The sequence below is a fragment of the Pteronotus mesoamericanus genome, unplaced genomic scaffold (genome assembly GCF_021234165.1).
Source record: "Pteronotus mesoamericanus isolate MK-2021 breed Mesoamerican mustached bat unplaced genomic scaffold, CSHL_Meso_final contig_20, whole genome shotgun sequence".
NCBI lineage: Eukaryota > Metazoa > Chordata > Mammalia > Chiroptera > Mormoopidae > Pteronotus > Pteronotus mesoamericanus.
This window is the reverse complement of record NW_026555085.1, coordinates 41,955,619-41,971,513: the sequence shown is the minus strand read 5'-3', so window position 1 is coordinate 41,971,513 and position 15,895 is coordinate 41,955,619. Positions and strand designations below refer to the sequence as shown.

The 15,895-nt window shown below is 35.7% G+C and overlaps 1 non-coding gene across 1 annotated transcript; it reads left to right on the top strand.

Moving 5' to 3' along the window:
* The first annotated feature begins 14,251 nt into the window (after positions 1-14,251).
* LOC129067975 (U6 spliceosomal RNA) lies at positions 14,252-14,355 on the top strand. The gene has a single exon (XR_008528802.1). It is a non-coding gene; the product is annotated as a U6 spliceosomal RNA (small nuclear RNA).
* Positions 14,356-15,895: the final 1,540 nt, after the last annotated feature.

Here is a 15,895-nt window from a genome sequence, read left to right as displayed (position 1 = left end):
ATAAAATGGGGAACCTGTGAATAGCCTATGATATCCTGAATAAATCAATTTTTCTAAGTAAATAAATGAATTGAACAACATTTGAATGCACAGATGATCTTGCAGCAAGAGTATAATACCTAGGGAAATATTTAGGAAAAGCAGAGATAATGATATTCTTAGGAAGTGAACAAGTGATACTTCTAAAAGAAATCTGAGCTTTCAAATTTCAAAAAGAGGTGTATCTCACTGCACACCTGAAAATGGCTAATTTCATTTCTAAGGATTCTGTGGATGTTGGTCTCATGTAATAATTTCACAATGTATCTAGCATAGCGCTTTTCTCTTAAACAACCTTGAATGTTTCCTAAGCATCATTGTTCTTTAGAATATGTCTATAATATAGGCCTCAGGAAATAAATCCCATTTTAGGATGTAAGAAAATAAGAGAATACAATATAAAATAGTTATGATATGCAGTGTAAAATAGAGCTGATGCTTACTGATGTGTCGAATAATTTCCAAATAGTAACAAAGTTGCCAGTGAGAAATATGTTGATGTAGGCTGTGAATATTAAGTTTGTACAAGTTCTGTTTTTTAAGCATAGAATCATACAGTCTATCCTGTGGTCTTCCTGTGATGTTAATTCTTCTGAGGTCATCTCTTTTGTAAGTCACTGGGCAGACTGCCTTTTCAGCATACAGTAGTCTACCTTTGAGATGTTTAAATTTCTCCCTGCACTGATTTCTTCCATTTCCTATAGCACAGAAACTTTAGTATAATATTTATTTTTTTTTATCAGGCATGATATTCCAATATAACTTTCTCCATGGGTACTACTAGCAAACGAGGGTAAAGTCAAGGCCTCATTCATCTCATGGTTCCCCTATGAAGAACGTTCAGTCTAATGCACCTATGGAAAGCAGATCTAAAGAGCAGACAACCTCCTTTCTCGATGGTTTTATACCTTTGTCTCTGTAAACTGGAGGCTACAAATCTGACAGCAGCATTACAGCCTCTTAACTGAATGTATAATTTAATTGATAAACTCACTTTCTCCATTTCAAGAATTGTAATGTATCGAATGTGTGCTGATTTTCTAACATGTTTTTGTTAATTTGCTTTTTGGTTAGAGAGTTGATGTGGCTTGAGCCTTTAATACATATAAATTTTTAAACACTGTATCCTTTAACCTACTAGTTCTCATCTCTCTTTCCCCCCACTATTTTTATTGAAAGGCTTTTAAATTTCTTGTTCCAAATTACATGAAACATTGATTAACTCCATAGATTTATTTAAGTGCTTTTGTTATTAGGTATTTTAGAGAGGCTCAGAGAGGCAGAGGGCATAAATTCTGTAATTAATCAGGATTGCCTGGCTCCACTGCTACAAGGGCAGTGAGTTGGTTCCCAGTAGGAGAGTTAATAGAAAAACATTCAATTTCAAAATGGCCTGAATGTATCTAAGGGATTAAGCTGTAATGCTTTTAATCCCTGTAACTCAAACAAAGACAAAATTTTCCTGAGCAACAAACTGCATAATGTATTTGTGGGGCAGCAAATGATCATTGTTGAACATCAGCTAAAGAGCCAAATCTTCAGTCCAGGGATTTTGCTTGGCATAGCTAGAATAATGGCTCAGGCTCCAGGGATTTAGCAGCTTTTAAACTCTAGTGGTTGAGTGAATCTAAAATAGGTACTGTTTTGGGCAGTGCCAGAGCTTCCCAAGCTGTCAGAGATCTTACTAGGAAACCTTCAGGTTAAAACTCCAAGTCAGAAATGGTGATTATGTGGCATACAGGCTGCAATTCCCTCACCTCTGGAACCCAACACAAATGTTCCTTCACCGTAACATCCTGTTCCATCAGTAACGTATCCAAGTTCAATTGTATTTGCCATTACTCTTTCAGGATGAAATTTTTAAATTTTATTTTATTTATATTTAATTTTTTATTGTATTTTCTTCATTACCATTTAGTCCCCTTATACTCCCTCTGCCCAGCAATCACCACCCTGCTGTCCATGGCCAGGAGTCCTTTTTCCATTTTGCTCCAATCCTTTCACCCTCTAATCTCCCCTCCCCACTACGCCACCCTGAGCTGTCAGCCTACTCGCTATGAGTGTCTCTTTTTTTGCTATTTTGCTTATTAGTTCAGTTTGTTGATTAGATTCCACACATGAACGAAATCATATGGTATTTATCTTTCTCTGACAGACTTAATTCACTTAGCATACTGTTCTCCAGGTCCATCCATTCTGTTGTAAGGGTAAAAATTTTCTTCTTTTTTACCACCGAATAGTATTCCATTGTGTAAATGCCCCATAGTTCTTTTATCCACTTATCTACTGATGGACACTTGGGATGTTTCCATATCTCGGCAATTGTAAATAATGCTGTGATGAACATAGGGGTGCTTATTTTTTTGAATTAGTATTTTGGATATATTCCCAGAAGTGGGATCACTGGATCAAAAGGCAGATTAATTTTTAATTTTTTGAGGTATATCCATACTGCTTTCCACAGTGGCTGCACCAGTCTGCGTTCCTACCAACAATGCAAAAGGGTTCCCCTTTCTTTATATCCTCTTCAGCACTTGTTGTTTTTTGATTTATTGATATAGCTGTTTTGACAGCTGTGAGATGATATTTCACTGTAGTTTTAATTTTCATTTCTTTAATAATTAGTGACATCGAGCATCTTTTTTAAATTTATTTTTTATTTTTATTTTTAAATCATTTTTATTCTATTACAGTTGTCTCGATTTTTCCCCCTTTGCCCTCCTCCACCCATCCCACCCCCACCCCCCACTCCCACAGTCAATTCCCACTCTGTCGTCCATGTCCATGGGTCATTCATACATGTACTTTGTCTAGTCCCTTTTCCTTCTTTCCACCCTTGGCCCCTTTCCCCATCCCTTCTGGTCACTTTCAGTTTGCTCCATGTTTCCATGCCTGTGGTTTATTTTGTTCATTAGTTTACTTTGTTGAATAGATTCCACTTATAGGTGCGATCATATGGTATTTGTCGTCCACTGACTGGCTTCTTTCACTTAACACAATATTCTATAGTTCGATCCATGTTGTCGCAAAATGTAGGCATTACTTCTTTCTTTCTTTTTAAAAAAAGGCAGACTGATTTTATTTATTAATTTTTTAAATGTCAAGATCCATTATAAAATATTAAAAAATTTAAATCCATTATAAAGTCTTAGCAATTAAAATTTAATCTCCATGATCAAATTTCTCAGTTTCTAAATATCTGGTAGAAGATGTCAAATAGCATATAGATATAACTCATAATGTGTATTTTTCAAGTAAACTATGTTTATTTTATTTTGGAGGGGTTCTGGACATTATTTTTCTAATTAATATTTTTGTTCATATTAAGTAACTCCTATTGTCCTGTCTTCTTATTCACTGGTTATTTACTCTGCCCTTACCTTTAATGTGAGCTTATCTACTGAGCTTTTTAAAAATTTTAGTTATTTTTTTCATGTTCAGAATTTATATTTGGCTTGTTTTTATATCATTTATTTCTCTGCTGAGGCTTTCCACTTTTTATTTGTTTTTTTAATTTAATTTATTTTCTTTATTTTTTCAAATACATTTGTCTCTGCCTTCTCCCCACCACCTTCCCCTCCCCCCTCCCCCCACTTTTTATTTGTTTAAAGTGTATTTGTAATTGCTCACTGAAACATTTTTATTATAGTTGCTTTAAAATCTTTGTCAGAAAATTCTAACATCTCTTTCTTCTTGGTTTTGGCACCTACTGATCTTTTTAGTTTGAGATCTTCTATGTTATTGCTATGTTGAATGGTTTTTTATTTGAAACCTGGACATTCTCAGAATTATGTTACAAGACTCTGGATATTATATAAATATTTTGTCTTAGCTTGTTTTGTTTGTTTGTTTATTTCTGTGACATTGCTCCAGCAGGAAAATCTCACTTTTCTACTCTCAGGTGGAGGTAAAAGCCCAGGCTTCCCACTCATCCTTTCTTGAACTGGGGAGGGAGAGGAGGCTTCTCATTGCTTCTGGATGGAGGTGGGAGTTTTAGGGTTTTGTTACCCTAATGGCGATGTTACACCTGAAAACAGTAAAAAATCCTGGGTTTCCATTTTGCTTCCTTTGACACCATCCGACTATCTTAATGGAGCACTTCATCGTTGCTATGTAAGGGTGGCAGTCCACAATTCACAAATGGATACTATGGGCTTAGTGGCTCCTTACTGGTGGGTGGGGACAAAACCCCCAGCTCGCATTTAACCTTCTCTAACACCATCCTGGAGGGGGCATTAAGGTGCCTCGTTACTGCCTCAGGAGGGAGGAAGTCTGGGCTCCCACTGGCCTTTGCTGGTATGGGAAATAAAGGTACAGTTTTTTGTTTTTGTTTTTTCCTTATGTTTGGCTGGAACAGAGCCGAAATGCGAAAGCTTTCTTTGTTTATATGGTTTCTTTCTTTTCTTTCCTTCCCTCCCTCCTTCCTTCCCACCCTTCTTCCTTCCCCCCCTTCCTTCCTTCCTTCCTTCCTTCCTTCCTTCCTTCCTTCCTTCCTTCCTTCCTTCCTTCCTTCCTTCCTTCCCTTTCTTTCTTTTCTTTCCTTCTTTCTTTCTTTTCTTTCTTTCTTTTTTTTTTTCCTACCTTTTTATAATCCTTTGACTAGAGATTTACACGTAGGGGGCTTTTTTATTTGTGCCCACTGGCATTTCTGGATTTATAACCTTTTCAACTTTCTGTCTGGGGTATATGAAGCAAAAAGAAAATCCAAAGAACTCACTGCTGTGTTGTTCCTTGGGCCCCGACTTCCATAGCCAGCCTTCTTCTCTCCACCTCTCAGGGTCTTCTTATGTTTGTTTCATATATGATATAATGACTTTTAATCATACTTAGTGGGAGGAATTGAGAAAGACATGTCTGTTCCATCTTTCCAGAAGTAGAAGTCCAGGTGTACTTTTTTATTCACTAGAGAAGTTTAGAAATTATCCTGGGATGTTTTATTATAAGCAGAGTAATCATTAGGTATAGAATCTGAGAGTATTAAGAATGCACAGAGTCCACAAATGATGTTGGGAAATAACTTAGATACCAAAATCGCAGTAAGAATGTTACTGCTTTGTTAAAAGGAGAAGCATCTAGCTCCCCTTAGAACAGAATATATGTCATTACTTTCTTGTGCGTCGGTCAGTCTGCAAACTTGTTCACTGGTTCTGAGATAAACCGAGATGCTTACTGGATTTTTTTGTTGTTGTTCTGTTTTTGCTAAGGCCCACTGTGCATTCATGCATCCCAATGCCTTCTCTGGCCCATGGGAACTGAGGGTTATAATAAAACTATTTATACAAAGATGTTTATGACTTATTATGTTTCTCTTCCAGTAATATTTGCATTTTAAAATAGAGATAGTACGAAAAGAGTAATGTTCAGCAATACAATAAACTTCATAGTATTCACTTTCCAATATCTGTATGCAAAATTTTCTGAGGAGAAAAGATTTATCAGAATTCTTCAAATTGTAAAAAATTTCAATAAATCATGTCACTTTACATTTAGATTAGCCCTGTATAGTGACACATTTTTTTCCTCAAATATGTGAGTATTAGTAAATATCTTTATTTTCTGTGTATGTTCACAAGGTTTTTCTATGTGAAAACTGTGTGTGTGTAGCGGTATGAGTACATTATACTCTGCTTGGTCAAAAAATCTGGCTTAGGGCATAAAAAGAGAGATTGGTTGTGAGGGAGATCATAGCAGCCAGGGTATTCCAGCTCTAAAGTGCTGCTTCTATTCGTGGATGGCCAGCACAGCAATTACGAACGTGGGTCTCAGATCAGGGAGGCCTGGTCAAATTCCTGCTCTGTCTTTTACTGGCGGTATTGCTTCAATGACTTTCTAAACTCCAGTTTTCTCATCTGTAAAGTAGACATCACCATATTATCTATGTTATGTATAATAATTCATGTAGAGTACTTAGCATAGTGCCAGACACATGACACAGGAACAATAAGTGTTAGGTATTAGGAGTTAAAAATTTGAATTAAAAAAACAATTTTGTGTTAAGACAGGCACAGTGTGTTGCTCTGGAAACAGGGCTCAGTGTTGTATTGTCTTCCTGGAAGGATGTTCCACAAGACCGAAAGGCTAGAGAGCTTCGGCTATGTGAGAGAAGCTTGTGAAGACCAAGTCCACCTGCACGTGGACCTAGCACCTCTTAACTTCTCTGAATATTGAATTAGAATACGCATCCTTTATATTTTTGAAAACTCTGAAACTACTGTATAATACATTTTGTATCTCTCTCCTAAGCACATATGTATTGCTTTAAGCCATTTCAAAAGGAGAGATGTATAGTGAAGCATTAATCAAGGCATGTTGGGGGCCAGTGGAAAAGATGCTTGAAAGGCAAACATATTCCTTGAGCTAGTAATTTTGTAAACATGAGCCGATTAGTCAAAATGTTAATCAAGTCTGGAAATAAAGCAAGTTTATTTTTTTAGCCACACCCTATGCTTGCAAGAAAGGATGTGCCTACCTTTTAATGTCTCTGCCAAATCCTTGATATCAGATAAGTTTAGTCATGGTCTCAGCAAACTGGGTTAATCTGAGTTCCAAAAGCAGCAATGCTGCTGTTTCATTCAAATCTAGAACTGTGATAAAAAAAAAAAAAGCATTCTAAGCATGCGCTAGATTCTGTAATGCCTATGAGTGAAGGCTGACTTAGAACGTCTCCCCTGAAACTCGGGTTTAAAGTGAGAAGTGCAGTGTCACCCACCTATGAGAAACCCTCCAACCACCCTCTGCCAGCCTTTAGTCTCTCAGAATTTTAGGCATTCTGGGATACCATAAAGTGCATTTTGTAACTGTGCGTAACTAAACCCAGTGTAGCATATAGTATTAAAAGACACTAAATATCTGTTGAGCTGAATTACTGGTAAATAAAAGAGAAAGCTAATTTCTTCTGGAAGGAGAAACAGGGGGAAGCAGCATTCTTAGAGGACTTATCATGTGCTAAGAAGGAGATGGTACATAGTTGGCAAGATGATGTGTCATGGCAAAGAACAGAGGCACAAGAGGAGTTTGCACTTATCACCCCAACCCTGACCATTTAGTTAGAGAATTAGCATGACTCCAGCAATGTGATTCTTTTACTGTATTTAGGGGAGAAGCAAGGAACACGAGGTACAGCTGTGGAAGGAGGAAACTAGCCTTCATTGAGCACCTACTATGTGGCCAATATGTTCATCGGTTTAGATAGGCTCTCATTTCATTTCCTTAAGACCTCTCAAATTAAGCTTTAAAGTACAGTGATACTCCTCCATCAGTACTCCTAGGCCTAGGGAGTATCAATGTCTGATAGAATAATATGTCATTTTTCCAAAGAATATATTTTTTAGTAGTGACCAAAGAAGTGATGTAAAAGTGGTATAAAGATGTGAGGTCACAAATACTTACTGAGCCACCTATCTATCATCTATCTATCATCATCTATCTACAAGTAGAGTTAAGAGAACAAGAACTCAATGTGCTGAAATGTCCTCATTCAGTTGGGCTTAACTCCATCTACCCACATTGTAGATCTTCATATCTTACCCTGCGGGTAGTGTCTGACTGGAAAGTGTTACTAACGGAAAACAATTATGATATATGGTACTGCAAGTAGATACTGATTACATGTGCTTAAATTTATCTTCCCTTATCAATCTGCCCACTTTTTTTCACTTTTCTTCTCCACATCCTCACAGTTATTTTTATGAGGCTGATACTGACACATTCAGAGTACCTTCCTTATGCTACACAAGGTCAAAAATAAATATAGGCTTTGTTCTCCCATTTGCACCTATGCAGATATTGTTATTGGGATGATGGCCAGGCACTTTAGTGAATGTAAACTGTTGGAGCATCTAAGGGAGATTACATTTATAACTATATATATAATTTTATATATCTAAAATTTTCAATGTTTTGTAAGGTTATTAGCACTTAAATGTCAAAATTGGTTATTTATATGTTGATATTACTGGGGCTCAGTAGAAGTCCTCAGTTAAGATTCTAGGCCTATAAGCTTACCACTTTAAAAAATACCATCCTGGACCAGGGATGTTCTCCTTCTGGCAGGGTTTTGGACCCTTAGGAACTGCCTGTGCATTTGTTAGATTTCAGAGAAAAGGTAGGTGGACTGATTCCGGTTTTGAGACCTGGTGCATTTTTTCAATGCCCCTGGAATTACCCCTTAAGTCAAACCCTGCCAGTGTGTGTAGGTCCCTTTTTGCTGGCTTCCTTCCCATCACTCTTCTTATACTGTATTAATATCCTCCAGAAGATGAGAACTCCTTGTATGCCAGAACATGTTTCATTCTTCTTGGTCTCTTCAGCAACTAGCATAGGCCTAGCCCACACTAGATAGTCTGTAAAATGAATTAGGAAGTGAAGGGATGACATGAATCCCTTTTATGAATTATAAGACAATCTTTTCCAATCTCTGCTTAGAAGCAAATTGGATGGGCCCTCATTTATTCCATCAGGCAACCCTTTAATTTTAGAATTGTTTTTATGTTCCTAATTTAGAGGTATATTTAGCTACCCCAGAATTTGCACCATTTCCCCCTTGTTTTACCCTTTTGAAACCAATGAGACATGGAAACCTCTCATATGCTTATAGACATGAAATCTTTTGATCTGGTTCACCTTTTTGCATAACATAATGTAACAATCATAACATCATAACATAACAATCAGTCTTTCCCCATAGAATGTGGTTTTCAGGTCCTTTATTAGGTCCAGTCCCTCTCTTCTATAAGTTCTCTGATATATCACATTCTCTAATTATATTGTAGCACTCAGTCCTGAATACATTTCTTAGACATATCTTGACCAATGACTTGGGTGTCCTTGTCCGCACTGGTCTGCCATTCTGCTAACTATTCAGCAAGGTGCATAGAAAATTCAGCTTAAATTAATCTCAGCCAAATGTACTTCCTTAATTGATCATACGTCTATCCTGAATCCCTTCCTAACTTTCCTATCATAATAAAGTAGTTAGAAGGAAACTTCAGCACAATCTCACCCTCACTCTTAAAAACAGGTCCAAGAGATTTTCACAAGCTCCTCCTTATAATCCCTCTATTATAATCCCTAGAGAGGTCTCTATTCCGATTGGACTCTTTACCTACAGTCAACAATGCTTCCTAACAAAAAACATTCCTCTGCTCCAAGTTCACATCTCTATAAAAACCCAATCCCTTAGACAAATGAAAGTAAGAGATGAAGAAAACACTAATTTCTGTATGTCTTTGGACACGATGGTGGACCAAACCTGAAACCTAGGTATGTACCCTGACCAGGGATCAAACCTGAAATCTTTTATTATATGGGATGATTCTCCAACCAACGGAGCCCCCCAACCAGGGAACCTCTTCCCAATCATTTTAGTATATTTCTTCCTTATTTCTTCTTCCATTGAGCCATATAATGTCTCCTACCCCTGAGTTGGGATATGAAAGAGGAGTGAAGGCTTACACTGTACATAGTAGAATTGGGATCATCTGTGATATTTACCTGGTCATTTAATGTCTATTTACATAGCCCCAAATTGCATTGGTTTCTTTGCCCACCATTTGACAGTATAGGTTCAGCTTGTAGCCATGAAAAAAAAGATCCCTTTCCTATGCTTGTACAATTGCCATGTGTGGCACAAATTCAGGATTAAAACTTCATCTTTTGCTTAATATAATGTGTTAATAATTTAATTTGTTAATTAAAGGACTTAAAGTCTTGGATTGATTCTGGCAACAATTTGGATCTAATAAAGTTTAGTTTAGTTTTTTTTTTTTTGTTATAAGTCATTGAGAAGTATTTATGTAAAAAACTCCATACACTTTATTCTATTTGTTTATACTTTATTAGCAATACCTAGTGTTATTGCTTTGTAATCAGGCTGTATAAAGTAAAACTACTTTTTTAGAGGTTAACCCTATTTTTACAAGTTTTAAATGAGTGTTTGGGGAGAGATATACTTTATTTTGGCCACAGACTATGAAACACATTTACTTACTCATCTTTATTAATAACTCCACCCAGATCTTTATCTCTGGCTTCTTGTTGTTAATGTTGTTTTCTTACTTGAACTGTCAAACACTGAATGGTAAGCTCCATTTTTACAATAAAATTGTTTTTGTCAATTTGTCCTTGAAATATTAATATAATAATTTTTGATTTATGTATTTTGATCCTTAACAATTCAATCCATAGAGTTCTGTAACTACTACATATTTCTTATAGATTATTCCCATTCTGCTATAAAGTATGCTTCTTTGTCTTCTTACTGTATTATTTTTTTGCTTTGAATTCTAATTTTTCTTACATTAATATTGAAACATTATTTGTTTGCTATCTGCCCTAAACTGATACATTTTTTACTATCCTTTTACATTTAATAGATAGTATTTTTGATAACTATATCCTATAAATTTGCATTTAGATTTTTTGACTAACTGAGATTATTATTTTTTTATAAGGAAGTTTAAACAATTTATATTTTTTGCTCATAACTGAAGTGCATTTGTTTTTTTTTCTGTCACTTTTTTAAAGTTATCTGTTTTTTATGGGTCTTGTTATTTCTTTCTTTTCTTTTTGAAAAGATTAGTACATTTGACCAATGAAAAATGTCAATAAAAATGTCAAAAATCAAAATACCTTAAGCAAAAATAAAACACAAGTGAACAACTGAGAAAAATATTTATAATATGTGGTACTGCCAAAAGATTTATGTCTTTAGTCTTTTAGGAGTCCTTCCAAGTCATTTGAAATTATGAGTTAAGGGCAACTAAATTATGTGAAATATTTATGAAAAGACAATTCTTAAAAAAAGAAAAACACAATTGTTTTTATGTTAATATATATGTGAAAAATACTCAAACTCACAAGTCAGAAAGGAAGTATAAATCAAAATAATAATCTGGTAGCAATGTTTACCTATCAAATTAGGAGGTCTTTTTTATCACAATACCTAGAGTTTGTGGATTTAAGTAATATGGGTAGGTTCATAAGCAAAATTGATAAATGAGGGACAATACTAAAATATATACCAAAAGCCATGAAAATGTACATTCTGTTTTCCCTTGCAAATTTACAAATGTGGCAAAGAATATAAAATTATTTTAGAAAATAATAAGAAATATGCACAAAGATCTGTCTACAATTATATTCATCACTAACTTTTAAAATTATAAAATTCCAATAAGAAAATGAAAGTTCCAGTCAAGAATTGGTTAAATAAATTTGTAAATGCAACATGAGGCAGCCATTATAAATGTTTCTGAAAAATATTTAATAGTCATAAAAGATTTCATGTGAACAGCATGTCATAAGAACTTTGTGTATAATGAAAAACTGATTTGTAGTTGTGCATGGATGTATACATATATATGTGTGTGTTGAGTATAGTGAAGCATATGTGTAATGTGTGTATGTGCATACATACACATAAATTACAGACAGACATTTGGACACTGACAAAAGGAGAGACTGGAAGGACATAAATCCAATGTTAATACTGGAATTTGGGGTGATTTTCATAGCTTCCTTATTATGTTTAGGGTTTTCAAATTTTTAAGAATGAACATGTATTATTTGTATTCATTCAAAAATACATTTATAAAAATTGAGCAAAGCCTTTGCAAAACACTAGAAATTTACTACTAAACTGATTTTATATATATATATATATATATATACATATATATAAAATAATCTTCAGTATTTTAAATAACCATAGGTTTCCTAGCAATCTCTATTGTCTACGTGCCCCAGGATAATCACAAGAGACTTCATAACATTACTCACAAGATTCAACTATATTTTGATTACTGCAAAATAATGAGGTTATTTTAGTACAGCTTTTTCTTAGTGAGCCTCAGGCTGGTTGTCAGTATTCATAATGTTCTTTTGAAATAATAACAACAATCTCTTTTTAATATATAGGATTCTCCAATATAATAAAAGCTATAATTCATTGAACCTCTACTATATGTTTTATGTACGTTATCTTATATAATTCTCACAAGCATCTTAAAAGCAAGGTGCCATCATCACAATTATATTTCTGAGGAAACTGAGTTATTTCAACATGGTCAAGGAGAGATCCAAGATTTCATAGTTCGTGTTAGAAACAAGGTTTAGGTCCTTCTCCTGTCTTTCAGTTTTTCATTCTTTTCACTCTCTCCGTTAAATCAGCCATAATACTGTTGTGAATTTTTATTTTTATGTTGTGACCTTTAGATAGAATTGAAACATCTTGAAGGGATGTGAAATGAATTTCTTATTAAACGGATTCTTTTGAAACTCTCCAGGTCCTCACTGGGGAGGGCCTCTTGGGGATACATGGCCAGAACAGGTTCAGAAACAGTCTGTGGTCCCCATGGGCACGGGTTTCTATGCGAAAGGAGGGGGTACACTGGGTGGGAAATTTGGAGAGATTTTTGCCAGATCCCCAAATGGGTTTTATTTTTGTCTCTATCCCAAGATTTATTTCTATCTCCTGCCACATGAATAGAACGTTGACAGTCCTCACAGTAACCTTCTTTGGAATAGATGAAGTCTTATGTCCTCCAGTTGCTGCTTGGACTCGGGCATAGTGAAAAAGAGCTATTGCCAGGCCAAATATGAGTCCTATCTCTACCATTTACTTTATATTTGGCCTTGGCAAAATATATAACTTCTCTGGGCCTCATTTTTATCCTCAATAAAATCAGAATAGTACCTGCCTCAAAAAATACTGTGAGGATTAAATGAGATTAACATATGTCAAGTGTAGTATTAGCATTCACTCCACTCTCTGCCTGTTGTTTCCTACTTTGTTAACTAAACCAGCCTAGGAGTGAAATGCTGGCTGTGCCCCTAAAACATTGTTATTGTTCCATATTCAATCTTACTGACATATTGTTTTCTCTAATATCCTGGGTCATCATGCCCGTTTAAAATGGCTAATGGACATACTACACAGACTTTATATTTACTTTTTAAAACACACAACAGTAACTGATACATAATGTCTGAGAGGCTCAAACAGTGAGTCATTTCTTAAGTTAACGGGATGTGTTATTGATTGTTTGTCTTCTTAAGAAGCAAAACTCTGCAGGGTAGAAATACAGGCTTGGAACATTTTGATTAGCATTGGAAGGGAGTTCAACATTCATAATTTTTTTTCCTACACATATTTACTGAGCGTTCATTCTGGGGAAAGTACCATAGAAAATAGGGAAGTGAGATGCTCTCTGTGTCCTTCAAGCTCCCAATCTAGCAGACAGCGTGGTGAGCAGGGCACTCAGGTGATTATAACAATACAATCTGCAGTGCTGTCAGAGAAAGCAAGGCTGGTGGATCACTCCATTTCAGCCTTGGGCCAGCTGAAGGTGTCAGGCATCTGCAAAGCATCAGGGTGCCTCAGGGAAAGTAGAGTGGAGGCAGTAAAGATCCTGTCTGCCAACTTCACAGTTTTGCTTCTGACTGGCTTTATTACTCACATATGCAACGTTGAGCCTCAAGATCTGGATGCAAACTCACTGTGCTCTTCTGCAGCATGCCAGCACTACTAACAGAGCCATTGGTGTGTCCAGGGAGGGCTCAGAACCTACAATAGTGAAACTGTGTAGTATAGTTCACATGTAAATAACTTAGGGTTCCCTGATTACTCAGTGACAGACCTTGGGCTAATTATTTACATCGTTGATCTTTGGTTTCCTCCTATTTTGCATGGGAATAATAATATCTATTTTGAAGTTTGCTGTGTAAATTAAGTGAGATACTTTTTTAGAGTGTTCCTGGTTTATATTTAGTGTTACACCATTGTTGATTTCCTTCTTGTTTGGTTAGCGACCATCAGTGCATTGCCTTAACTTGGATGAAAGTTCCACAGTGTTCACTGTGGTTAATGGCAATTACAGTCTCTTTCATGTCTTACTGCTTATTATCTGACACTACAAGGTTGTCTAGGGTAGACCAGAATTTTTCCATGAACCCATGTGGCAGTTGATAGACATTGATTAATAATTTAGTGTCATGATTTTTTAGAATTTTAAAAATTCAATAGGGTTATTTTAAATAAGCAGATAGATTCTAAGTTGTTTTAAACTGTTCTCCCTTTTATTGGAAATTATACAACTTAGATATATTTTTTCCAAAAATTTTCAAACCAATTTTACATGTACTTTATTCCATCTACAAACAGACACATAGATCAATGAAATAGAATAGAGAGCCCAGAAATAAACCCACACCTGTGCTCACTTTGGCAGCACATATATTGAAATTGGAACAATACAGAGATTAGCATGGTCCTTGTGCAAGGATGACATGCACATTAGTGAAGCATTCCATATTTTTACCAGTGATGTATTTCACAGATATTTCAAAAATTTATATGGAACCATAAATGATCCTGAATAGCTACAGCAGTTTTGAGAAAGAAAAACAAAGCAGGAGGGATCACAATACCAGACATAAAACTATATTACAAGGCCACTGTAATCAAAACAGTCTGGTACTGACACAAGAACAGACACATAGATCAGTGGAACAGAATAGAAAGCCCAAAAAATAAACCCATGTCTCTATGGTCAATTAATATTTGACAAAGAGGGCAGAAACATAAATTGGAGTAAAAATAGCCTCTTCAACAAATGGTGTTGGGAGAGCTGGACAGCTACATGCAAAAAAATCGAAATTTGATCATCAGCTGACACAATACACAAAAACAAACTCAAGATGGATAAAAGACTTAAATACAAGTCGCGACATCATAAAAGTCCTAGAGGAGAACATAGGCAGGAAACTCTCAGATATCTCATGCAGCAATATTTTCACTGATATGTCTCCTAAAGCAAGGCACATAAAAGAAAGAATAAACAAGTGAGACCTTATCAAAATAAGAAGCTTCTGCATGGCTAAAGAAAACATCAGCAAAATGAAAAGGAAACCAACCATATGGGAAAATATATTTGCCAACAGTACATCAGGTAGGCATTTAATCTCCAAAATAATATAAAGAACTCACACAACTCCACTCCAAGAAGACAAACAATCCAATTAAAAAATGGGCAAAGGACCTGGACAGACACTTCTCCAAGGAAGAGATATAGAGGGCCCAGAGACATATGAAAGTATGCTCAGCATCTCCAGCTATCAGAGAAATGCAAATTAAAACCACAATGAGATACCACTTCACACTGGTCAGAATGGCCATCATAAATAGATCAACAAGCAACGGGTGCTGGCGAGGCTGTGGAGAAAACGGAACTATAGTCCACTGTTGGTGGGAATGTAGAGCAGTGCAGCTACTGTGGAATACAGTTTGAAATTTCCTCAAAAAGCTAAAAATGGAACTGCTTTTTGACCCAGCAATTCCACTTCTGGGATTATACCCTTAGAATCCAAAAACACCAGTTCAAAAGAACCTATGCACCCCAATGTTCATAGCAGCACAATTTACAATAACCAAGTGTTGGAAGCAACCTACGTGCCCATCAGTAAATGAGTGGATCAAAAAATTATGGTACATTTACACATGGAATACTATGCAGCAGAAATAAAGAAAGAGCTACTACCTTTCTTACAGCATGGATGGAACTAGAGAGCATTACGCTAAGTGAAATAAGCCAGGGGGCAAAAGACAAATACCACATGATTTCACCTATACGTGGAACCTAACCAACAAAACAAACAAGCAAGGAAAATATAACCAGCAACACTGAAAGAAAAAAAGAACAACATTGGGTTTAAAGATCCTTCAATATGCTAAGCTATAATGTGGCTATTATATTTATAGATTTAAAAGGTTTATTCAATGTTGAAAAGGGGACATTTTGGGATTAGGTAAAGTTATCATAACATCATTCTACTTGTCTTTCTTTCCTTGGAGCATATG